The sequence below is a fragment of the Falco peregrinus genome, unplaced genomic scaffold (assembly GCF_023634155.1).
Source record: "Falco peregrinus isolate bFalPer1 unplaced genomic scaffold, bFalPer1.pri scaffold_35, whole genome shotgun sequence".
Taxonomy (NCBI): Eukaryota; Metazoa; Chordata; class Aves; order Falconiformes; family Falconidae; genus Falco; species Falco peregrinus.
In genome coordinates this window covers 2004728-2030239 of record NW_026599603.1, presented here as the reverse complement: position 1 = coordinate 2030239, position 25512 = coordinate 2004728, and the positions used below count along the sequence as shown (strand labels likewise).

The following is a 25512-nucleotide window of genomic DNA, read 5'->3' as shown; positions in this document are numbered from 1 at the left end:
GCACTGCGGTGTCCTGGGTTAACCTGGGCAACCCCCAGCCACAGGGTACCTCTTAGCCCTACGCAGGAACACTATCGACGGCAGCACGTAGAGGTGCAGTAATAAATAAACCAGGGGATACAAGCCCCCTGCTCTTTAAGGTGTCACCTAACAGCCAGCTGAAACAAAAGAGGAGGCATCGAGGCATTTCAGAACAAGAGGCACCTGCATACAAGTATTGCTTCTGTTTTGCCTGCAAAAAGTAGAGACAGACAGGGCAACAGCCAAACAGGGCCAACAGCTGGAAGGGTCTGTGGGGATTTTAACTGAAAAGGAGTGCCAATTGTTCTGGGACATTCTCGCCAGATGCAGTGACTGGAAGCCCAAGTTAACTTCCTCCCTGGTTTATTTTGTTGATTAATCAAGAGCATTAAAAGAAAGCATCTCCTTGGACCTCAGGCTTTAGGAACGGATGGGCGGATGAGGGTCCTGGGGACATGTCCCTTTGGAGATCACCACGGGGTCCCTGCCTGTCCCGGGAGGCAGCGCTCGTTACCTTGAAGAGGAGGAAATCCCAAATATGGGGGGGTAGAGATGGCCATTAAAAAACAACTCTGATGCAGAATGTATCACCCAAAGGCAGTACTTCCAAGCGACAGAGCCAACAGAGTAGCTGGGAAGGGAAGAGCGCCCGAGACCTCGGTGGGCAGCAACGCGCCGGCGACAGTTCCAAGACAAGGACCAAGAGAAGCGTGCGGTACCTGCAGCCCGCAGTCGATCTCCGTCACGTCAAGGAAGTAGTTGATGAGCGAAGCCTCCCCACTCAGCGCAATCTCGTAGGTCGGGCCTCCCTCCACACTGCACAGCGCCGTGACACGGGCAGCAATGTTTGTGCGGCCAACGAAGGTGAATGTGACGCGCTGGCTCTTGCCCGGCGGCAGCACGCCGTACAGTGGCAGGACATCAAAAACCTGGAGGCAGGGGAGGAGAGACAGAGATGTCGAGCGTGGAAATTGATGCAGAAGAGCAGCCGTGGCTTGGAGCAAAGTACAGATGTGGCTGGAGGGGCCTCTTCATCACAGGCGAGATCACCCTAACCTCATTCTGCATCCATTCCACTTACCGGTGGGAGAGACCCTGGGAAAAATCTTCTCCCATACTAATTAATGTATTAATACACTAAATTAATTTGGGATGTCTCCTGGCAGCAAGACATTCTCTCAGCTGAAGAACTTGCCTTTAAAAACACTTTTTACTGCCTTCAGAAACACACGAGACTTGGAGATGAGAGCCCTTGGAGCTGGGGGTGGACTCCAGCCCAGCTCGTCTGATTCCTGACACTTTTCACTCTCTCTCCGACCCACACACTGCTCTCGCAAAAGCTACTGCAAAAGCTACTGCAAAAATTTCCTACCGAGCACCTGATGAGCAACAAGATGAATACACCCTCCACAGGCGCTGCACAGGCAGGACCCTCGGTCAGCCCTACATGGCCGGTTGCTTCAGCAGCGCTGCGCAACGTGCTGGGAGGGATGCGAGGCCACTCCGTGAGCAGCACCGAGGGCCACCAGTGGCAGCAGGGGCTACATAACTGCTTGCCACGCTGGGAACGGGGAAGTGAGACAGATGCCCACTTACCTCCTCCGCTCCCGAGGGGAGGGGCTCCACCTCCACAAACCGCATCCTTTCCTGGGTCCTCACCGGCCTCCGACTTTCCAGATCCACAGCAGCGGACAGCAGCAGCTGGAAAACAAGCACCATGGGCTACAGGAGGCAGCTGGCTGGGCTGAGGGGGATCACTGTGCTGCAGGCTCCACCGCCTCATCGAGCCAAGAGCAGCTAAGATGGGACACAGGCACACACCAAGTACGGGGACGCCTGTGCCATTAGCCGAGTGTGGGTCCAAGACCCGTGCGGATGAGACACGAGGTGCAGGTGGAGCCCGTGTCACACCGGCAGGTGGGCTCGGACCCACCGGCTTGCACGAGGAAGCGGGGTGCTCCCAGCACCCTGTCCTGGCAGGGACCTCGAGGGCACGTTGCACCCTCATGCCACCCCAGCTTTGCTCACTCCTGCCCAAGAAACGCACCAAACACCCCACCCCTGGACAGCTCAGGTTCTCCGTGACAACAATAGGAATGCAGCTGCAAGCGAGAAGTGTCAAAAAGGGGAAATAAGGACTTCAGAAGTCCTTGGCACAGCTGTCCCATTTCAGGTGGTGCTTAGCTTTCCCCTTGTGCACTCGTCACTGCCGGAGGGCTGAGGATCGCCATTTCTCTTGAATAACACCATCCTGGAAAAGGCAGCTGAGATGTTTTTCTGCCTTGCAGCAGCTGAGGGCTGGTGTTTAACCTCAGAGGTGCCATCCTTTAAATGGAACCTCGTCCCTGGGCTTCTGACCCCTATTTATAAGCAAGGGCTTTGTGATTGCTCTTGAAGTTTAAGAATACCTGCTGCTTCGGTAACATGAAGGAGGGCTTTGCGCTGGGGCTCTGACATGGGCAGGGTATGTACAGCACATCCTCAGGCCTAACCAGAGGCTACATCTCTCCAAGGAGATAAAGCACTGGGAAGGCTGAGCCTTCTCACATCTCAGTGCTCTTTCTGTTGTCTCCACATCTTCCAGCCTGCAAAGCTTTGCCAAGGGCATATTCCCAAAGACGCTAACCCACATCTTTCCCAGGCTTATGGTCTCCCACCTCCCCAGGAAGGCTACATGGACATTGCCTTGATACAGTGACACAAGCAGAAGACAACGCTGCAACCCAGATGTATCCTTTGAAGCAATTTTGGATCCTACCTAGCCATATCCCCTTGAATTTCCCTGCTTTATCTGCGCATACATGGCAACAAAGCAGGGCACAAAAATGATTTCATGCTTCTATCTGAAAACATTCAGCCGTGCTGTTCTTTATGCCTACCAGGTATCCTTTTTCCTGATTCAGAAAACACGTGCAGAGCTACAACATTAAAACCACTGATATTTAGATGTCAGCAGGTGCGACCCCCCTCCTTGAACTTGACACCAACTCCGGCACTTTCAGAACCTCCTGTGCTCTCCTATATCCTTTTTTATTGCCCCAGGAGCAGCCTCTGTCCCATGCGAAGCAAAAGGTGCCATCAGCTCCCACTAGCACCGAGGCCAAGCCCCAAAGCACCGAGGCTCACCAGGAAGGTCAGCAGACCAAAGGCTGTTTCCCATACTAAGAGGAAAAGACAGCGACTTTGTCAAGTCTCCATTTATAAAAAGGCAGCTCTGTGGCCATCGCTGCAATACCGGGGCTCGGGCGAAGGCAGAGACGTGACAACGGGTGGCTCTAGCTGGGGCTGAGAAGGTGGTACATGGAGACCAGTACTGGGCAGGGCTTGACAGAGGAAGGGAACTGGAAGCCTCCACATCACGGTGCAGGTAAAACCCCTCCTTTCACAGTGCAAAAAAAACCCAGCCAAAAAACCCCAACCTCACCACAGGTCAGGAGGACCTGAATGGGCTTCTCCAAACAACACTACCCTACTTGTCCCTCCCCATAAGCCCCGTGTCCAGCTGCTGGCCCTGCTGCCCAGCCCACTCTCAGGGCACATGGCAGCAGGGCAGCAAAAAAGGGACGCTACGCTGGCACCAGCACGGCTTTTTGGTGGCAAGCTGGGGGAGGCAACGCAAAACAGTGAGCGTACAAGAAAATCTACCTTTGCTTCCAGGGAGTCCTCTGCATCTGCTGGCTCTTGGGCAGGATCCCCCACTGCTCCCAGGGCTTCAGCTGGCTCCTCTACGCATCCATCACTGACACTGCTCTCTGCAGATGCCGAGTGCTCCGAGCAGGCTCCCTCCTCCTTCGGTGGCTGGGGTTTGATGAACAGTTTAGGTGCTGGAGGGCCGAACCTGGAAGAAACCGTAACTTCCATCATGAAGCTGCAGTAGGAGGGAGGAAGACCTGGACAAGCAGCTCCTTGGCAGGACGTGGCCCCTGGGTGGGCACTGGTGCCGCCAGCCCAGGAATGGATCCGACCTGGCAGCTCCAGAACCAGGATGCAGCAGGTCAATGCTGGGGGCTGCCCAGGGACAACGCTGGTCCAGCAGTGGCAACTGCTTGCCATGAGGAACTGCAGATATCAGAGGTGAACACCTTGCAGGGAGACAAAAGGACAAACTGCACAAAAAGGTGGGACTGAGACACAAAGGGGCAGATCTGGATGGCGATGCGCCAGCACAGACCCAGCGCCGCAAGGAGGTTTTCAGCTCTTCTAGGTATTTACCCTGAATTCTCCCCTGGGCGGTTACGCACAGCTGCGGGTCAGGACCAGCAGCGGCGATGGCAGGAGCAGGGACGGAGCCCGCCGCCTGCTGTGCCTGAACCCCGACAGAGCCGGTACGAGCGCAGCACGGGACACCTTCGCACACGCAAGGAACACGGGAAGACACGTCAAGCGGCTCCAGGCAGAGACTCGCAATTAAACAGCCCATTGATCCCCGATGAGCACCAAAGCAGCCGCGATTAGTACTTTGGGGAAGGAAACGCTGGTCATTTTTAATCAATCTATTCCAATCGCGACACCGAGATTCAGCTCCCTGCCGTGCCACAGGTACTCCTTGGCTGCAAAACAGCAGCTCGAACCGCACCTCGCGCCACAAAGGCTGCAGCTCTGCTGAAACGAGCTTATAACCGGTGTGGCACGTCCTGATGCCATCATTACCTCCCCAGCAGTTTCTAAACAAAAACTGTTGGAGGACAAATTTGGCAAATGGTTCAGCAAAGCAGTTCAACCGCTCGTTTTGCAAACAGAGCCGAGTTTATCCTTTGAGCAACAGCAGCCAGTAAAAAGCATATGAGTTAACGTTTTCAGAATTCCCAAGTGACTCTGACTATGGTCCCTGTATGAAATTGCAGCAGGTGCTCACAGTAGCTCTGCTTGGATTTCCAACGCCACGTGGAGGGACGCGCTCAGGCCATGCCTACCTGCCGCTGTGCCTAGTCGTAAGCGTTCCCCCCGCAGTCAAACACGGCACATTTTTTACAGCTGGGAATTCAGTGCCTTGAACCACGGGCTCCAAACAAAGATTTGTCTTTAGTATCTAAGGCTGGTTTTCATTTCTGGATTACAGGCTCTGCTCTTCATAACCCGGAAGAGATCCCGCCTGACTTGCCCTCCCTACAGCGACATGCAAGAACACGGCTTGGCCCAGGTGAGCCCCTGACAGCCCTCCCTCCGCCTGCTGCTGGGACGCCACGGGGACCCCGAGCAACAGCTCGGCACCGTCCGTGGGGAAGAACAAACCAGGGCTGGAGGGGATGAAGGTGCTCGCTCAGCCCTGCAGCGCATCGCCCACCTACGGTCCCACCCACGCAACCTCTGCTCCTCTCAGCCCAGGCACCCGGGTGCATGTTGGGGGGCCCTGATGGGCGACCAAACTGCCCGACACCTCCAGCGGCCGCTGACTTGGGCAGCTCCGTAAGGATGAGATAAATCCAGCTCAGCTGGGACAGTGGTGCTTTTGGGCAGCCTGCAGCTGCACGCTACCTTTCCCTGGCGGCAGGGGAGATGCCCGCAGTGTCAGGCCACCAAGAGGAGCACCTCAACACCCTCCAGCCACGCACCAGCCCACACACCCGTTGGGCGCCTGGGTCCGGCCGTCAACACGGCAGCTGTCCCAGAACCGCTCGCTACGATGCACATGGTGAGGAAATGAAACCGCAGCTCTTAGAGTGGCTCGTGATAAATACTGCGGCTGAGTAACAGCTCCCGAGGAGAGGGAAACCCCCGAGATGGAAAATCCATAATCATTTATTAAGGTACCTCTAGTTCTACAGAACAGTTTGAGGCAACTTCACCAGACCGTGGTGCCTAGACAACAACAGTATTTTTCCCTCTAAAGTAGAAGCCCTCTGGGACCCAGCGCTGGGAGATGATGCGATTAGCAAGTCCTGCTGCGGCGAAGCGTGAAGCAGCACAGCCAGGGACTCTTTCCAGTGGGGGAAAGTCAAAACGAACAACAATGAGCATCACATGAAAAGGAAGGGAGTGAGGAACCCGAGGTGTCAACAGAAAGCTGATCTCTATGACACGACATCTTCCTGGCACTGAAGGAAAGGGGGTTGGTCCTGGGAAAGAAGGGCAAGATGATGAGATGTTTGGCATCAGCCCAGGCTTGAGGTAACCCTTTCTCAGAATCAGGACCTTCTGGGCAGCCTCCAGCACTTTCAGAGCAAGGCTGTGAACGCAGGGATGAAGGCAAGGAGCAGAGAGCGGCTCCTCCACCTGCAGAAGGGACCAGCCCCAAAGCAGAGGGGCCAAAGGGCTGCAGAAGTGCCTCCACCAGCACGCTGGAGCGGAGATGAGGAGCCTCCTGACATAAGCAGGTCAGCCTGGGGCTGGAGGGGCTGACAGCAAGGTGTTAACCCCCCTGTGTCCATCTCACCCAACCTGACCACCCGTCAGATGAGACAAAATGGATCCAGGGGGGATTCAATGGCAGCACAGGCACACTGACAGCAGGGAGAGAAGAGTCCTTCCTGCTAGGGCCAGGACAGCCTTGTGCCACCCACCATCCAAACCGCTGAGACATTAGGAAAAAAATCATCTCAGCCTGTCTCTTGGTTTCTGAGCCTCCTAAGGACACAGCTTCACACCACTTCCCACACCCACCTCCCAAAACAGAGGAGCTAGAAATCACACCGCTTCTGCAAACTGCGCGTGAAGATTCAGGCAGGATGACATGACCTTGCCAGCTCAGGCTGTGTGAGAGCCACCACCAGCAGGACAGACACCCCAGAACGGTGATCTGAAGACCCGAGGTCCCTGCAGGTCCTGCCAGCACCAAGGACACGTGCCAGGAGCCACCACCCCTTTGCATTAAATGCAGGAGTTTTAACAGCGCTGAGGCTGCTGCCCTGGTGCGTGGCACCCACACGCCCAGCATCCTTGCCCAGGCCCCCAGGGACCACACGCTGGTGCATCCCTTCGGCACAGCCAAAGCACCGGGGGAAAACAAGCCCCCCAACAAAGCCCGAGCTCTGTCACAGGGCAAAGCACCAGAGACCACGCGCCCCTGAGGCATCTAAACAGGCTTACGGACCCCGACGATGCACTTTGATTTGTCCTGCAGGCCAACAGACGCAGATTAAAAAGGGACTTTGGAACAAGCAAGACAGCTCAAGGGTGTTTGCAACTGAAAACAAAACAATGTGATACAGAAGTAAACTCAAAACCTGCCCAGTGCACCCTGTGGGAACACGCGGCTTGAGCTGGGCCACATGGCCAGCAGCTGGGGAAGGTGGTGGTGATGGTCTGCCCTCGCCAAGAGCAAAAACTAGAAACTGCATTTTGTCCCAATGCCCTGATGACTATTTCTTTGCTAGGATAAATTCCTCTGCTGAGCTAAGATTTGTGCATTTACTGAGCCACCCGTTGACATTCAGACCAGGCAGCGCGGAGACAGAGAAGCAACATCACTGCAGTGAGATCCGACAGCTCCAACTGTCACTGTGCGCGCCCTGGAAATGACTAACCGCACAGCAATGGCTGGACTGTGTTGCTGATACGATTGCTCAAAGTAGCAGCAGTGACTAAAGAGTAAGGAGGAAAAAATGGGTTGAACAATTAGAAGAAACAAAAAAACCAAACCCACTTTAAGCACAAATAGTCTTGTCCAGGCAGAGAAACAACATTTTTCTCTCCTGGCCAAAATAAATGTGTGTGTCTGATTGATGCTGGGAGTCTCTGGCGATCAGCTCCAGCAAGGTTAGAAGTGTGGACGCTTCAATTCTATCGATCTCGCCTTCACGAGACCTGATGTTTGATTCCCTCGATGTCAGACCAAGTTAGTTTGATCTGATAATTTAGAATAGCAACAGTGCTTAATGTAGACCAGAAATAATATCTGACATGCTGCCCTTCTGCTGGGCTCTTAATGAGCCATCTGAGGTGTTAATAGCCTGGAGACCATCTTCATTTCCAGCCCTGACATGGAGAATCACATGGTGTCTGCTGAGGGACCCAGAGCGAGCACATTACTGCTGAATTAACATGCAGAGCAGAAAAGGGAGCTGTCCTAACGTCCACAGCACTAACGAGCCAGCAAAGGGGCTATGCCAAACCCTCTGGAGCAGGGGCTGCTATCCTGCCAGATGCTCAGCTATCCTGCCAGATGCTCAGGACCCTCAGCTGCTACCAACTCAGAGCTGGGTAACTCAGCGTCTGCCGGAAGAACCTGCAGGCTCAGGTCCAGCAAAGCTAGTTTAAGTGGAGATGGGGGAATTAAAAGCTGAAAACTGATTCAGCAGTCACATTTCCAAAACCCTAAAAAAAAAAAAACAAAACAAAAAACCAAACCAAACAGGCAACTGGCCAATAAGTGGCCCCAGAGGAAATTAATTCCACACAGGCTTTGCTCCAATGTGTGTGTTTCTCTGTTATCATAAAATATATGCATTGTTCTACCATCAACATTAGATTTTTCCCTTAGCTTGTAATTAAACCCTAATCTAATTTACCAGGAGATGACAGGGGCTTCCGAGCAAAGCTTACAGCCCTGTTACTCTTTCCCTGTCCACCTCCTTGCACCTGCTTTTGCAGACTTTCCCCTGCGTTTTAGGGTCTGTTCTTGAAGGTGCCGCGCATGAAGGGCCACACCAGACTGGCCGTTCCCTGGTAAGACCCCGCTGTGAACGGGCTACCCCAGTGTCCACAGCTTCTCCCCCAAGCCCTCCTCACCGCCATAGCTAATGCCAGTGCCCAGTCTCCTCTAAGCCAAATTCCAACTCCCTAAACAAAACTGATCTCTGTTATTTGCAATAGCAGCACTTCAACGCGCAGTGGTTAACTTTGCTTGGTTTCCCAGGGCATTATGGAAAAACCAGTTGCTACTGCCATTAAAACCGCCCAGACTAGACTTCTGTACTACGCAGAGAGGCCACAGCGGGAGGAACTGCTAGAAATGTGTTTATAGACGTGCTGCAGCACCACTGCAAGAGTGCTCTTGGGCTTGGAAACCACTGACCAGGGCTGGATGCCCTGCCTCCCAGGGATGCTCAGACAAGCGCTCCCACCGACACCTGCAGCTGGACCTACAGCCCCAGCAGAACCTGCCGTTTTGGTGAAAAATGCTGAATCAACTGCACATCGCATTCACAAAACAGCTAACAGACAAAAACTCCCTTCTCCAGGGTGGTGTTTGCCTCAGGCCACCAGGGTCTGCGAGCACAGCTCTCCACAGCAGCTTTCCTTCCCGGGGAACCAGTACGGGGGCTACAGCAAAGCAGCAGCAAGGGACCGGGGCAGCAGCAGGTCCTTCTGGTGGCAGCGCCTATGTAGGCTCTTAGGATGAAATGACAACGTACAGGGTCGGCAGGGATGGAAAACCGGTGATGTTACCGTCCACGTGCCTAAGCGTGGCTTTGTAGCTCCAGAGGCACAGCAGGACTCCAGGGTATGGGCTAAGCAAAAAGCGTTAGTAGTGTCATACAGCCCCAGCTTGGCTGGAGAACATGGTCTCCCCTGCAGCGTCCAACCGGCAGAGATCACCTTTTCCCTGAGCATCTAGCCTGACCACGGCTGGCAGGTGTTATTCCCACCAGGGAGAGTTGAAAGCTGCTTGCCAGATCCCAGGCAAACAGCCTGGGTCTTTGCCAGGTACAGACAGGACACTAGGAAGAGGAGCTTCAAGGAGAGGGCAACGGTGCACATACCTCAGCTGGCTCGCGTGGCCGCCCGTCAGGAATGACCAGTGGTACCGGACGAGAAGCGGGCTGCAGTTGGTCATCTCAATGTAACGCTCCACCTCAGTGTCATTCAAGATGCACCCAAAGTCCACGGCCATGGTCTGGAACTGGAGATTTGGGAAGAAGACTTCTCCCCGAACAGTGACCTGCTCCTCGTGAGGATGCTCGAGCAGCTGTATCTTCAGAGCCTTCTCTGCCACCCAGCTATTCAGACGCTCCTCGTGAGCAGGGTTAAATCCGATGAAGAAATGACATTCCTCCCCTACCTCCAGCTTCGTTGGCTGCAAGGAGATTAAAAAGATCAAACACCAGCGTAATGAAGTCCAAGGCTGGATAGCATGGAACACGTCAATGTCTTAAAGCATGACCTCAGCGTGGGCTTCTCAGCCCACCCTGCACATTCTTTACAGCGAGTGCCTGACTGCAAGCACCACGCTCTCGTCAGACTATTGCAGGCTCACGTTTCTGCGCTTTGCATCGATACCAGGGGGAAATAAATATTGTCCTACTGAATTCTGGACCCACAGAGGCTCTGTGCTAAACACACAGCCGAACCAGCACTCCGGCAAGCCAGGGCTGCTGCCCTGACTCCAGAGAAACTCCTTTATCCTCACAGCACAAGTGCACCGGCACGGCAGCCTCAGCCTCGCAGGGGCCAGTCACCGGCGCGGCACAGGAACGGTGCCCGCACCTCCACCAGCGCGTGTCCAGCAGAGCCCATGTCCAGCGCCTTCCACCACCGACAGGGCAGGTGCCAGGCGACAGTGGGAGGAGCACCCTCAGCCTTCCCGAAGGCAGAGCTGCCCTCACAGAGAGCAAGCTGCTCTTGAGGTTGGCTGAGGACGGCTGCTGCGAGTCCCAGGAGATACCTCTACTCCATGGCTTGCCCAGCCCTAGGTGCCTGCTCCCTTCTCCTCATGGCTTTGAGCCACGAAGTATCTTCCCAACTCGGGTATTTTTGTTTCTTCCAGCAGCTCGCTTCAGATCTGATTGAGTTGGGGCCAGGCTACTGCTGACTCTACAGGAGACCCTGCCAGAGGACCTCCCAACAGGAACGCACCGCCACATCCCTCCTCCTCAAAGCCCACCGCGGGAAGGTCCTGCTCACCTGGACATCTGCAGGGAGGGGCTGCCGGGCCGCATCACAGACTCGGAAGGGTTGGTCTAAGGCCAGGACGACGCCCAGCGGCAGGGAGGACATGTTTTTTAAAGAAAGAGGCTTATGCTGTAGGCTGAGGACGTCACTGGGTAGCTACAGAAAGAGGAGACAAGAAAAAAACAACCTGAAGTGGCCACGCACCTCCCTTCCCTTCCGATGCATTTCAGAGTTTTCAACCCCAAAATTGCACACATCTCTTATTCACTGTCTGTATTAGTTTCTACCCTTCTACAAGGTTTTTCTTTCAGAACGTCAGGTGCTTTTCACGTTTAGAAACCACAGCATCCCCCAGGGGGCCGGGAAACAGTCTCACATACAGACGAGGGAACAGCACCTCGAGAGGAGGCAGCTGCTTGACCAAGGTCAAAAGCAGAAAGTGAACCCAGAGCGCTTGTCTCCAGTTTACCCTCTCTTGGGCAGAATGGCACAAGACAATTTTCACCCCCAGTCATTTCGTACAGCCTTAGTGGCTCCAGGAGCCTCATAAAAGCAGGGATGGCTAGTCAGAAGAGAAAAGCAAGCAGGATTTGGCCTGGAGGAGAGAGCCTGCAGTAGCCTAAGGTTAGCTTGGAACATTTACACGCACAAACAGCCAGCTAGAAACCTCAACGGTCTGGTTGCAACGTGTGTCCTGCTGTCCCTGCTCCAGTGACAAAGTGTCTGTAGCCTCACAGTCAAGCTCAGCCTAAGCTATTTCTTCCTGCTTATGCATCGCTCTGGCCTTCCTGCAGGGTTCACATCAACTAGGCAGCGGTTGGGAAACTAGTTCTGGATGTATCGATATCCAACAGCTGCAGTGTCATAGCACTCGATAAACCAGAGCACGGGGCATCAAGCAGAACACAGGCAGACATCAGGAACAGCTGAAAAGCTTCTCATTAAGTGTGAACCGCCCGCTCACAGGATTTTGTGCTTCTCTGGAAGCCTGGGAAGCAGAGGAGAGGCCTGAAAATACAGAAACTAAATAATGGACAATCTTCTCTGTTTCAGACACCGCATTGGAGAGGGAAAGATGATGGAGGAGTCAGGACCCAGAGACTAAAGGGCTCCTGTTTTGCATCGGTGTTGTCATCACTGCAGCTGAGGGATGACTGCAGGTCCTTTGAAGGAGGTGAGGCTGAGGGAAACGCAAAGAGCATCCATGCCAAGAGCAGGGAAGGCAGAGAGAGACAAAAGATGACAGTTTTCCTTCACCAGCCTGAGGAATTGGCAGGAAGCTCCATTTTTCTCAGCTTCCCTGCAGGATCGGTGTTCAGACATCCCCATGCCTTGGAGGAGCCTCAAAAACCTCCCTTCATCCTGACTACACAAATGCGTGTCTCTCTACAAGTGGCTACGATCCCCCCTCAGCGCAGCAGCTGCAATCTCAGCTTTACTTCGCTGAAGTCAGAAAACCATCTCATCACTAAGAATACCCTCACTTACTTCACAAAGCACCTCAGGAAGGGTGAGGAGGGGTTTAGCATCGCTCAGCTGCAGCGATCGGCTCTTCCCCCAGCAGCCCCAGCGCACAAGGCAGCTGTGCAACGGCCACGCTGCGCTCGCGGGTCCCACTGCCTCACCTGTGCCCTTGGCGCAGCAGCTCGATCCTGCCTCCACCTCGAGAAGGGCAGAGCTGTGACTGTCCCCGACCCCAGGGCAGCAAAATCACCATCTCTGTGGTAGAACCATCTCGTGGTAACGGCCAAAGCTTGCTCTGGCTCGAATCGATAGCCGAAGCCCCGTGGACCTGGGGAAGCCGTTTAACAATCCCCGTCCCCCCCCCGTGTTTAACAGGCACACACACCCTGCAGGCTTTCGGCCATCAGCCACGCTCTTCAATGCCAGGATGCAATCCTGAGACTTACCTTCTCCACCCGGAATGCGATTTCTCTGGTAGACACTTGCAGAACGGGATCAACGAACTCACACGTGACGTCCATCTGCATTATCTGTGCCTTCCCCGCCTTGCTCCCCACCACGGCGTGACACAGCAGCCGCTCCTTCACCACCTGCATGCAAGAGTCACGCGTCACCCAAGCAGGTGCTGGCAGGGCATCCACAAAACACGCTGCAGTTGCTAGCCACCCAACCACGGACCCTATTCCTGCCGCAACTTACAGCCACTGCTCTCCTCAATAGCCCCCTCCTCTTGTTATGCTGCATCCTATTTATGAGGGCACTCAGCTAGGCGAGCGATCAAGCCTTCTGCAAGCTGCCACTGAGGCAACCCTTGCAAGCACCTTTCAGATCATTAGGAACAGCAGGAGCTTCATGAAGATTCATTCCACATTTGCTTAAACACCTGGGCCCAGCGGTCCCAGAGCCAAGGAATGTACACCAGGGTTAGCTGGCAGCTCCTCTGCAGAGTTGGATTTCCCCTGGCCTGGAAAGAAGGGCCCGGGGGGGGAGAACACCCCGTGACCCTGCTGAGCTGCCACCCAAGGGTGCTGCCAGACCCGGCTGCCCTTGGGACACCAAGGCTGGCTGAGAGTCTGGGGTGAGCTGGTATGGAAATACCGACAACAAGTCAAGCTGTCACTTATAACGGTCCCTGGGAACACTTTCCCACGTGGATGAACGTCACTCTGACCATCAGGGCTGGCACACACTGTTTTTTCTCCTCCAGGACTCAGCGCTAGACAAGCCTCTGCCCATGTTTGTCTACAGAGGAAAAATGATGCTGCTCTCAGACTCTCCCTCTCTTCACAGGTTTGGTGCTTGGGTTTTTTTAACTCACTCTTTTCACCAGATCTATGACCTCACATGTTTTCATTTATTTACAGCCTCTGCTCCTAGCCTAAGCGTAACTTATTTTCTCCGCCCTTCCTTTCTGCCTCAGCACACGACACCCTGTAACCTGCCCTCTGCTTCTGAAGCAGCAACATTCCCTTCAGCCCGCATTTTGGTACCAGCGAGCTGGGTTTATGGTGGCTATGGAAACACTGATGGCGGCCAGCAAGGAAAGCAGCCGGTGCTGCCATGGCAACTTGTGGCATTAAAACAGTTTCTGGAAAGCGCTTGCTCCTCTTCCCAAGGCAAATGTCAAGGGGTCGGAAGAAGCCCCAGCGGAGGTGACCTGGTGGGGAGGGCGCAGCCCTCGTGGGGCACCTCACCTGGGGAGTGCTGGAGGAGCCTTCCAGCACCATCTCCACAGTCTTGCCCGGCATCAGCTCTGTCCTCAGCGGTTGAAGCTTAAACACAGGGCAGGCAGGTTTGGGGCTCTGGGAGGAATCTGTGCCCTTGGTGTTACTGATGGCACGGAGACGGTCACGATGGCTGAACGTGGGGAAGCCTTCTGTTGACCAATACAGCTGGTGGGTGCGTCGTCCTCTGTTTGTCATCTTGAAACGGTAACAGCAGCGATCAAAGCTAGAAGACAAGCAGAGATGGAAAACGTTATGGGAGCTGCTATTTCCCAGCGGTCACCCAGCTTCAGCACCCCGATGGCGTTATCTGACCACACGCCCAGCAATAAAACCGCCTCTGAAAAGGCTGACCTAGCTCAAAGCTTCAGCCAAAGCCAGACCTCGGCTGGCCCGAAGTTCAGCATCCAGCAGCTGGTCAGTTTGTGTACAGCAAGGAAAAGCTTTGCAAAGATCCATCACCTCAGGTACTCGCGAGCAGAGCATCACCCTTTGGTGCTCAGCACTCAGAGGGTTTTCCCAAGGTGCGTCCTGCAGGTCTCCCTGCACCAGGCACGAAGCTGGTCTGCCCTGGCTGCAGGTGGGTGGACGAACAGCTCTGCTGCCATTTCACCTGCCCCTGGGGAGCTGCTGCCTCAGGTGGCTTCCTCTGAAGATGCTACTGGGGAGCTGGCAGGGTGCAGAGACTCATCTGGAGATCTGGGCACCAGTTATCCCACCGTCGGGGCCCATCTTACCCCCCTCACTCCCCCATCTCTTAGGGAGCATCCAACTCTCCCTGCCCCCAACGCATCAGCTGAACAGGGCAGATGGTTTTGTGTCTTCGGAAGGTAAACGCACTGTGAGAACGCAGGATCAGCATAAGCTTCGCCCAAGACAAACACAGCAACAAGACCCGGTCTACCAGCTGAGGGAATGGAGTGACAACAAGAGATTGACCACTACAGCTAGATATAAACCAAAACGAATATTCCATGGAAATTGGTTCCATTATGTAAAGAAACACTAACTGCAGGCCAGCGTGGAATAATTATTCTACCCTCTATAAATCTGAGCACCACCAGGAACAGAATTGTTCCTACAACAGTTATTGGGTTTTTGAAAGGTACAGAACACGTGGCTTGCAAAATGCACGTCTGCCACAAGCAGCTAAACACCAACACAGAAGTGACAGATTAGAACAAACGAGTCTTTGAAACACACTTTACAAATGATGTGTACAAGGCTTAGTATGAACCGGTTTTCTGTTGTGGACAGCGGCAGATGAAGGCTAGGGGAAGCTCTGGGTAGATGCCTGATTTGTGGCTCTGGGAAAGCCCACCTCATCTGGGATGTCACCTGGGTCCCCCCAGCTCACCTGGTGGCAGCTCTGCACCCGCTGCCAACGGCGGCTCCCAACTAGCTTGCGGGCAAAGACATGAAGGGGGGCAGAGGACGACGACAGCAATCCCACCCACACTCTCCCCTCCGCTGTGCAGCCCATCTGTGGCTGCACAGAGCACAGGGCACGCTGGCCAAGTGCCAATCTCCCTGTAATGTCCCTGCTTACCTGGGGGGCTTGTGGGTGCACATTTAACACACCCCAACACCCCACCCCACCCCACTAATCTAGCCTCAATGCTTAAGGCAGCATCAACCTCCTCTTTCTAGCCCAAAATTTAGGTATCAGAGCACTGTGGAGCCTCTTTGCAGCCAGCAAAAGGAACAGGCACTTGGAGAAGAGTATTATTCTCGTCCCAAGAGGACTCCAACAGCAACAGCGCTTTGAAAAGGCTTATTTTCTCTCCCATTTATAAGAATGTAGCCAGTTTCAGACACACGCACTAGGATCCGCGAATGCCCCCTCCCGAGCTAAGCTCTTTCAGGTAGCACACGCAATTTATCCCACCCAACCTCAGCCAACCTCTCCTCCTCTCCCGCTCAGAGCTGCTCCTGCAGGCACCCTCGCTCGCTTCTGCCTCGGGCTGCCGCCGCCGCAGTGCTGGCAGACCGCAAGGAAAGCGGGCGGGGGAAACGAGGGAAGAGCAAGCGCCTCTAAAGAGCGGCCCAGCCGGGGAACCGGGGAAGACGAGCAAACTGATGGATGATACAGGGCAAAGAAACTCGGCAGCTCCTGCAGGACTCCCAGGCACAAGGGAAATAAACCAGCACCATTAATTCAGTCGAGGAGTTGCTAACAAGCTACCACCAAGGTTTTCCACTCTTGCGAGAGAATAGACCATAGCGACTGGAAAGGTAAGCAACGTTATTGCAAACAGAAATATGTTTATACTTGTAATGTAGCATTTTCCAGCAGGAGGCTTCTGGGACCTGCTGTTTTCCTCCAGCTCATTCTTTGATAAAGTATGGAAATAAACATATTCCAACTAAAGACAAGTCAGGGACAACCTAGCAACTGGTTTCCATTTTGGTAGCTTCTGAGGGTATCTAACGACTTTGAAATGGCCATAGAACATTCCTAAAGGAGTTCCTGTGGCTTCGGTGAAGCAGAGCCAGGACCTCGAGCACTGAAGAACAACCAGCCTGAAGGACTACAGCAAAACTCCTTGCCGAGCCCATGTGGGAAGTGGGAGCCGAGAGATCCCTACCTGAAGCGGAGGCCCAAGTTGAGCTCCGGAGCAATGGGTTTGTCGGTGACAATCGTTGTGCCCGTGCCGACAGCCTGGACGGGGATGACGTAGGTGTGGCTGTTCTCTATGGACACCTTCACCTCATCCTCAAATCTCTCGGTGTCGTCCAAGTTTGCTATGATGGCCACAGACACCTCGCTCTCGGGGGGGATCACTCCTTTACTGGGTTCAATCCTCCAGCGCGAGCGTTTGCCAGCCTGTAAGATGAGCCAAACAGTAACTTAGGATGGAAACCATGGACCCTGGTCTCCTGCGGGATGCAGAAAAGGATTAAAGACATGAGGGTAAAAACCATGAAGGCTTCGTTTCCCCAGCTCTGAGCTACAGTGCCTGGAAACAGCACCCGTGCAGGAGCTCATACAACCTCTGTTTTACCCTCCCTTAACAGACTCACTTTGTTAACCCAGCTTTGTCTGACCCAAGGGATGCTCACCCTCAGGAGAATGCTACTGTCCCTCCAGCCTCCCTCTTGGAGGGCACACCCAGGGAAGCCACTTGATATCTCCTGGCTTCCCGACAACGGTGGCCAGCTCTGCCATAAAGGCTCCAGGCCAGAGGAAGCCAGGACTGCTCCAGTCCCCCCGCAGCAGCCACACGGCTGGGGGATACTGCTGAGACCCCAAAGAATAACTTTGCAAAAGCGGTTGATGAAACCCCAAAGTCTTCTTTCCCAAGAGTCAGGCTTCTCAACAGCCCCTCAAGGGCTGCAGCCCTCTGTTCCCACGGATCATCACCTGCAGTGAGGTGCCCCAAGGCCCTCTGCTTTGGCAAAGTCAGCTCTAAGTGTTTATAGCAGGGCAGCGAAACAAGAAGCAGAAAGAAAACCACAAGACATGTGCCCTGTGGGCATGGCCTGGGCTTCCCAAGCACTCTTTTCCTCTGGGTCCTCACGGGCCTCCCTCTACGGATGGGGCAACAGAGGTGCTGGACCCCTCCAGCCCACCTAAAGCCACATTCACAAGGAGCAAGCTCGCAGAAGAGAAATGCACGCAGTGCTCCCGGGCCAGCAGGAAATGCACTGGGATGCAGACACGTGGCTTTCAAGTGTCCGTCACAGCATCAGTGCTACATGCATCACAGTTCAGCGCTGTGTTTGGGATGACAGGCACCACTCATCCAAAACTCTACAGTATTGTCGAGGAGAGGGTTACTTTCCTTTTCTTTTTTTTTTTTTTCCTTTAAATAGAAAACAACGGTGTGCTCAGAGGCCTGACATGATAAAAGCAAGTGCTCGATCCAGGTGAAGTTAGCTCGAGTTTCCGTCCGGCGGGCTGGCAGCTCTGAGCTCTAACAGGACACCAGCCAGCCCAAGGGAGAAGAGCAGCAGAAAACCAAGCAGCACTTTGAAGTCACAGAAACATTTAAAATAACACCCCAAAATGACCTCTGCTGACAAGGTGAAGGCTAGCTGGAGGCCAGGGAAGCGATAACTTGCTGAGCATTCAGGGTCCCAGCAGCAAGCGTAGGTGCTCCCGCTACGCTAACTCCTTAGGCTGGCTGTGCCCTCCACGTAGAGCAGGTCAGGGCTGCATGCCTGCATCCCATAACGGAGCGTGCCAAAGGCATCAAAACGATTCCAGGCACCAGCAACATTTATACACTCAGCTCCATTTAATTTGTCCTCTAGGGCTTCAAAAAAAGAGTCTTGAAAAAAATTTTTAAAAAAGCAAGACGAGACTGGGATGGAGGCAGGTGGCTGCCACGGGGTAAACACTGGGACCTCACTGACCACGGAGGATTCCCACCAACCCTCCCCTGTGGTCCCTGCAGCTGGTCGCTGGCCTCGGAGGCATCGGCTGCGCTGCCGCCAGCCAAGGGCTACCCAGCCAGCTCATTCACACCGAGCCAGTGGGCGTTAGGTTTTCACTGACGTTAATGTACAACTTCTCCTCCGATTCACGCTGACACCGAGCAGCTTGCTTGAAAAGGAGACCCGATAGCTCTGCTCCAGAGGTGAATCTGCAAGTCTGCTATCTGACAAAGCTCATTTATCACAGCTTGGCAACAAGCCGCGCAGTAAGTTGTACCCAAGGAACTATTACTGAGGAACAATGACAGGCTGTCTCGATGGAGCCAGACTCGCAGTGTCCCAGGGTGACCCAGCGCAGACCCACCGTGCCCTGCCAGGCCAATAGCCCACTCCGGAGGAGCACGATTTGCATCGCATCCTCATCCTTTCCGTTAGCATCTGGTGTGGGTCCCAGGGGCAGCACAGTGCACCGCTGAACAGGAGACCTGCCAGGACCAAAAGGCTCTGCCGGACCAGCTCCGCTCAGGTTTTTAGGTCAGCTTCTGCCTACACCGGTCCAGGTTGTGTCCCAGAGACAAGAAATCCCTTGGGAACACGCTAAAAGCATCCATCCCCCTGCTCTGAAGGCCAAAATCTAACTTCTGACAAGATCCCTGCTCCTTGCTTAGGCTTGAATGCTCCAGGACACGATGCAATAGCTGCACGTGCTGGGCAGACAAAGACAGCAGCTATTTCTGTCCCTGCAGGAGCCTGCACCACTGGACGCCAGAGCCAGAGCGCCAGGCAAGGGCTGGCATCAACCGCTTCGAGAAGCTCAGCGCTGAGATCGTTAGCTTCTCCTGGGACAGATTTCATTGGGAATAAGAGCTGCCAACGTTCGCTTCTAGCGGGCATCAGCGCGCATCAGAGATGGACGGCTGGATGGCTGCCCCAAGGGATGGCCGAGGACCCACCACGCTGCCCTCTGCAAGTTACTTTGAGCCCGTTAATTGAAGCCATCTGGTCATTCCAGCCTTGCACGAGTGGAAGAAGCAGCAGAACTCAACACAAAAAATGCAGCTGTACTTTACCAAGCCATAGCTCTGGCGAGAGAGCGCTCACACCTCGTCAGGCGGATCCACCGCCCCCAGTGGGGGTCACGCACGAAGGGGAAATAACCCCCCACCACATCAGCTGCGCACGGAGCCTTGTCCCAGGGGCTTTAGCTGTCCTAAGGGGCGGGAGCCTGTGCTCTTCATAGCAGAGTGACTCCTCACCCGCACAAACTGCCAGTGGCAGAAAGAGCCCAGAAGCACCCTAAGGCCCACAGGGTGGGGATCAGAGCACAAGGCTGGCCGGATGCTCCCACCAGCCACCAGCCTCCTCCTGGCACCTCGGCACCAGCATCTCCTCGGCAAAAGCAGGGGGACCGCTTTGGTTGAGCCTCTGCCCCAGAGCACCAGCAAGGAGAAGTTTTGTGAAATCGAGGCAGAGCTTCTAAAGCCAGTGGAAAAAAAAAAAGAAAAGAAAAAAGAATTAAAGTGTGGCACTCACTGCCACCGACAACGGAGCCCAATTTGTCACACTTGCTTCAGCTAACAGCAGCTGCTGAGTGAGCCAGCAAAGCTTGTCTCCATTTGTGTCCCCTGGCCATTGCTCAGCCCTCCAGGTCCCATCTGCCCTCCCCGCTGGGCTGGGGAGACCAGTGCCACCACTCTGCACATTGGGGCTCTCCAGCCAGGACACGGACACGGCTTGGCCAGCTGCTGCCAAGCACAGGATTGAACAACCAAAATCCTCCGGCTTTTCCCTTGGGAAGAGAGCTCAGCTGAGTCACTCTGGCCTGTAGCAGCGTAACTGCCTTGAAGACTTCTACCCTTCTTGAACCCTGTTGGCCAGCGGGTGCAGCACAATGCGACAAGTTCCCTTCTCCTAGATGAGCAGAGTAACAATTTCTTCCATTACTGAAACACAGCAATTTTGAAAGACCATGAACCCATAGAAGATACCGGATGCCATAAAATCCAAACTCTTCCCTGAGGCCAGGTTTCAGGCACCTTTTCCAAGGTCTCCTCCAAACCTTTGCTCCCTCTTTTAAGGCCCACGTGCCCTGGACCTAAGCCTGAGTGACACTGGGAGGGAAACAGCCTTTTACCTTCCTCAGCTTTTGGTACAACCCCTCACCAGCATGAGACTGGACGCTCCTGGCCACGAGCCCTGTTCACGACTGATGCTGTGTGTTTCCAGGCCCTGTCAGCTACAACAAAGGGCTCCGGCAAAACCAAACTGGGTGGAAATGCACAAACTGGTACCGCTGTGTATAAGCAAAACACAGCCTTTAAAGCCAAACCAAGGGTTTCATTCTAAAGGTGAGCTTTTGGAGCACCATGAGGCTCTGGTGGGACAGCTCAGGAAAGAGTTAAGCCTATCCATCTTCAAAACTTCTGCTCACCTTGGAAGAGGCCACATATGCAGGGCTAGTGCTGCCCGTACCCTGGAAAGTTAATTTAATCCTAATTTCTAAACAGCACTGCAGATATCATGAGAAGGGCGCAGCACTGTCTGCCTCTGTCTCACTATGAGCAAACACTGACAGGCTGGCCAATTATTCAGCTGCTTTGGGGGCGGGGGGAGTGATTTACAGTAGATTTGAAAACCATCCTCTTGCTGATTGAAGTCTGCTCCGACTTCAGCGAGAGTAGCTGGGGAGAACTGCAGACAATGCTGATGTGCTCTTCAAAGCCTTCACTGCCCGGAACCTGCACGGTTTGCTCAGAGAGCAACAGAATCGCCCATCAGCCAGACCCAGAAACAGAGTCACTAAAGCAGCATCAGCACTGTTTGGAAGTTTATCTCCGTGTTTTGCGGTCTTTCCATATGGCCATTTCATTAATAAAAGCAATGTCATCAAAAGCTTGAGGGAATAAGCAATGAAATTAGTAAATGAAACAAATCCTGCACTACAGGGGAGCAGAGAGTATGGGAACTGCGTGTTCTGCCCTTGCTTACACCGCACCTGACCAAGAGCCTTTATACGCTGCCTGAAAAATCCATGGAGTTATCCACAGCGAATCCCAGTGACAAGATAACCAGGTACAGCTTTTTTTTTTTTTTTTTAAAAAAAAAAAAAAAACAACCAACCAACGAAATCTTGGTCTATGCTGCAAGGTCAGCTCCAGTTGAATGTGGCAGCAGCTCATCCCTGGGAACGCAGACGGGGATCTGCACTGAGCCACCAGGCACCCTCCTGAAGACAACCCAGCTGGCTGTACAAGCACTGCTGGAAACCAGGCAGCAGCGAGCTTCACCTGGAGCACAGGGCTCTGGATCCGGGAGCTCAGGGCTCAGGCTGAAGGAGACAGGACCCCGCATTACGACTGTCATGAGAAGAGGAAACCCCAAGGAAGCTTTTCTGTCTCCTCCTCGTTACAAGGCACTGGGAAACCATTTGCCACCCTGCGGTAGCATATAACAGACCCAGCACGGGGGTTATGCAGGCAGAAGAAAGCTGCCACTGATTAAGAAAAATTACACCCTAGGCCTGTCTTTTCTTTCCTGATCACAGAGACGTGATACGCAGCTGCCTTCTGTGATGCCAAGAGATGTCAACCTTAGCAGTCACACAAAAGATCCCTGAGAAGACAGCATGACAAAGAACAAGTAGGAAATGATCTAAGAACGATGCTTTTTCCTTTCTGCAGGGAGAGCAAACACTTCCATCTATCCATAACAAGCCTTTGGCACTTGTCAATATGGCAAAAATCAGGCACTTAGGGAGGCAGGAAAAGAAGATGACAGCGGAGCAAGGAGGAGAAACAGCCACTTTTATCAGCAGGTTACATCAGCCCCCAGCTAAGCTGCAACAGCTCCTTCATGTTGACCCATTGCTCCAGTCTTTTTTTACCCAAGACAGACACAAATCCCCCCCTCGCTGGATCCAGAGGATTCCCTAGCAGGCTGGGCTGCCTGGCAGCTGGGAAAGCAATCTGACAGGGAAAAGCACACCCGACAGACACAGGATTCACTGGGTGAGCACAGGATGACACACTGGTCCCAAGGGTCGCAGAGCTGCAGACACCCTGGCAAGCAGGGATAAGCCAACCGAGGACGCAGGTATGCAGTCCCTACAACCCTCTTCCCACCCAAAAAGCCCCATCTCAACACACAGATTTGGCAGGGTTTTATTTATTTTCTTCTGGTGGCAGAGATGCTCCCTGCTGCTCCCTGCAACTGAGAACAGAACAGACACAACTCACCCAGCAGAGAGGAGAGGGGTACAGGGAAGCTGGTGCCTGAGGGGAACTGCAAGTAATTCCTGAAGTCACTGTCCCAAAGTGAAGTTCACCACAAATCATCCTGGCTTGCTCAGGTAATGATCTTGCCTCCCCCAAAGCGAGCAGCAAGCTTGCCTTAACAGGAAGAGCAATTTTCACTCGACGGTTAAGAGTACCATCGGGGTGGCAGCACGGCCATCTGCATTACAGCATCTTCCTTTTCTGTTTCAAACAAGACACCAGCCTTTCGTTTGCCCTGTTGCTGCCCCTCAAATTAACCTCATTCAGTTCGTCAAGCTGCTGGTCAGTGCGCATAACATTCCCGATGCAACGCTCCTGTGAAAATTTCAGTCAATAACTTGCTCTTTCAAGTGGAGACCATGATCTCTGAGCCTCACAGCCACCGTTTGCAGATTGGCCAACAAATGGGAGACAGGGAAATCACGGCTCACCCCCCTGCAGCAACCTCCAAGCAGGAATCAGAGCAGCGGCTTTGGCGCTTTAGAGGACACAAGGCTTGGGTTCAGGGACACGGGGGAATGAAGGATGCCCGTGTCACCCATCAGCTGGGCTAAGGCACAGCCCAGCCTGCTCCGCTCTCAGGTGGACACGTGCGCGTCACCCTGACGCCCAACTGCATCTCAGGCTTTATCTCCACAATTATTCAGTCCCCTCTGCTTCCCGTCAAGGAGCTGCCAGGCAGCGTAAGGCAGCCAAGGGCAAAACTTCAACTGGGGCAGCAAAAGAGCGGCAGAGCAGGCAGCTGCTGAGGGCCAGGGCGCAGCTCGGGCACATCTCGCCCACGCCCGCGCTGCTCCCATCAGGCAGCCTCAGCAGCACCGTGCCCGGAGTCTGTCTGAAGAGCCCTTGGTGAAGCGGCTGATGGAGCAGGTTCCCAGGACCTGCCTCCTGGCACGTCTCCATGAGAGCAGCAGCTGCCCTGAAAAGCAGAGATGCTCACCATGGGGGAACTCGGCCCCGTGGAGTCAGCAGGGGGGATCATCACACACACAGTCACAGAGCGGCTGGGGCTGGCGAGACCTCTGGAGATCATCTGGTCCAAGCCACTGCTCAAGCAGAGCCTGTCTTTATTGCAGGCAAAGAAACCGTCCCTGAGCCGCCTCGTATTACTGCTCTAGTGACTGATCAGCCCCAGGACTGGCAGAGATGGCGGTGAAGCACGACAGGCTTTATTGCCCAGTCCCATGGGTTAGGGCCCTGAGGCAACGGAGGGGCAGATGTACCCTGCAAGCCCCCCGGCTACACCGCGAGCTGCCCGGGGAGGAGGGAGGCATTGCACCGGGGCAGCAGGACCCGAACAGCTCTGCGGGTCACTGCCTGCGACAGGCATGCAAACCCATCATTTCAACACCAGTACCAGCCATCCCTGGTGGCTTGCTCTCGCCACAGATGGAAAGTGGGTTTTCATGGTGGATTCAGAGAAAGCTGCCCTGGGAATCCCTCCCCCACTTGGAGGTTACCTTTGTCCCCCAAACAGCTGGAAAAGCAGCAAGGAGGAAATTCGTCCCCCTCCCCCTTGGCCCAGGAGGCTGAGCCTGGCCTCTCGCACGCTGCCTGATGCTTTACCCGCAGACCCAACCAAGCCCACAGAGCCAGGCCTGGGTGAACCAGCTCCACAAATCCAGCCCACCTAGCGTGGAGCAGAACAAACCTCCCCCCAACCCTGTTTTTAAGCCCCTCACAGATCCCACCTCCAGTGAGCAGCACATCCCACCCAGCCTCCGCACGGAGCCCTCCCTGGCTGCACCAGCCCTGCCCCCCCCCCGCCAGGGCAGCAACCCAACCGCCTCCTGCCACCTGCCACGCAGCTTGTCAGCTGCGGCCTCCATCAGTTCAACGGCCTTTCCCTGCGGCTGGCCCCTGGAGATGCTCTGCAACGCGACGGAGCCCACAGACCCTGTAGCTACACAACCCTTACCGTTACATGTTTGTGCAACACCACAGCTGGTTGGGCCCCCAGCAGGTGTGAAACTCACCTCGCCACAACCAGGCTGAGGACAAACTTCACACCCCAGACTGTCACAAACAGCAGTCTGACACAAAGCAAACGCAGACCTAATGGGGAAAGTGTCGGGAAATCCATGCCCTTCCAGGAGCAAAGGGCCACAGGGGCCTCTTGATCTCAGAGTTCCAAAGACACGACTCGGTTAAATACCCTCCAGAAAACAAAGGGAAAACTTGTAAAGATGATCCAGACTCCTTTCTGCACAAGCGTCTATGCAAGCTGTCTACTTTACTGAGGGGTGCCCCAGCTAAAACTGCCCCCAGAGCCAGGCTTCTCTCGCTGCGTTGGGACGGAATGCCTTGCTTTCTCTCCGAGACAGCAATATGGAAACGGTGCATGTAAAAATCAAGCCACAGGCTGCTACAGACCAGTCAATTTTCATTGGGAAACAGCCCCACAGATACTTACCATCTCTACACAGAAGGATGCAGGGATGACAGCCTGATTGGAGAGGTGGAGACTTTTGGACGCATCTTGTAGAACTTGAATACTGCCGAAATTTATCTCCCTCGGATGCACATAGACAACCGGTTCTTCTCCAACGCTCACTAAAGACACATTCTGCTCCAGGAAGCAGGTAGGAAAGAAAAAAGAAAAGCAGGGGAAGTTAAAAAATATGAGACAGCTCTAAGGTTCCTCCTCGACGGGGCGATAAGTACGGCTGTTGGAAGTTTTCAGTGTTGCAAGGCTGAAACAGAAGGCCTGGGGCAAGTGCAGGCTCGGGAGCGATCCCATCTGAAAGCCACAAGCTCCCGTTCTCAGGGGACAGAGAAACCCTGGGTCCCACGCTCTCCTTTCCAGACCTCCTCCACAGTTAGCTCTCCTTTCTCTGCCTTGTGCCTGCTCCCGCTCCTTCTGCTGCTCAGCCGAGCCC

General features: G+C 54.2%; 1 pseudogene; it reads right to left on the bottom strand.

Moving 5' to 3' along the window:
* LOC129783362 (hydrocephalus-inducing protein homolog) overlaps positions 1 to 25512 on the bottom strand; it is a 99323-nt pseudogene that overhangs the window by 31546 nt on the left and 42265 nt on the right.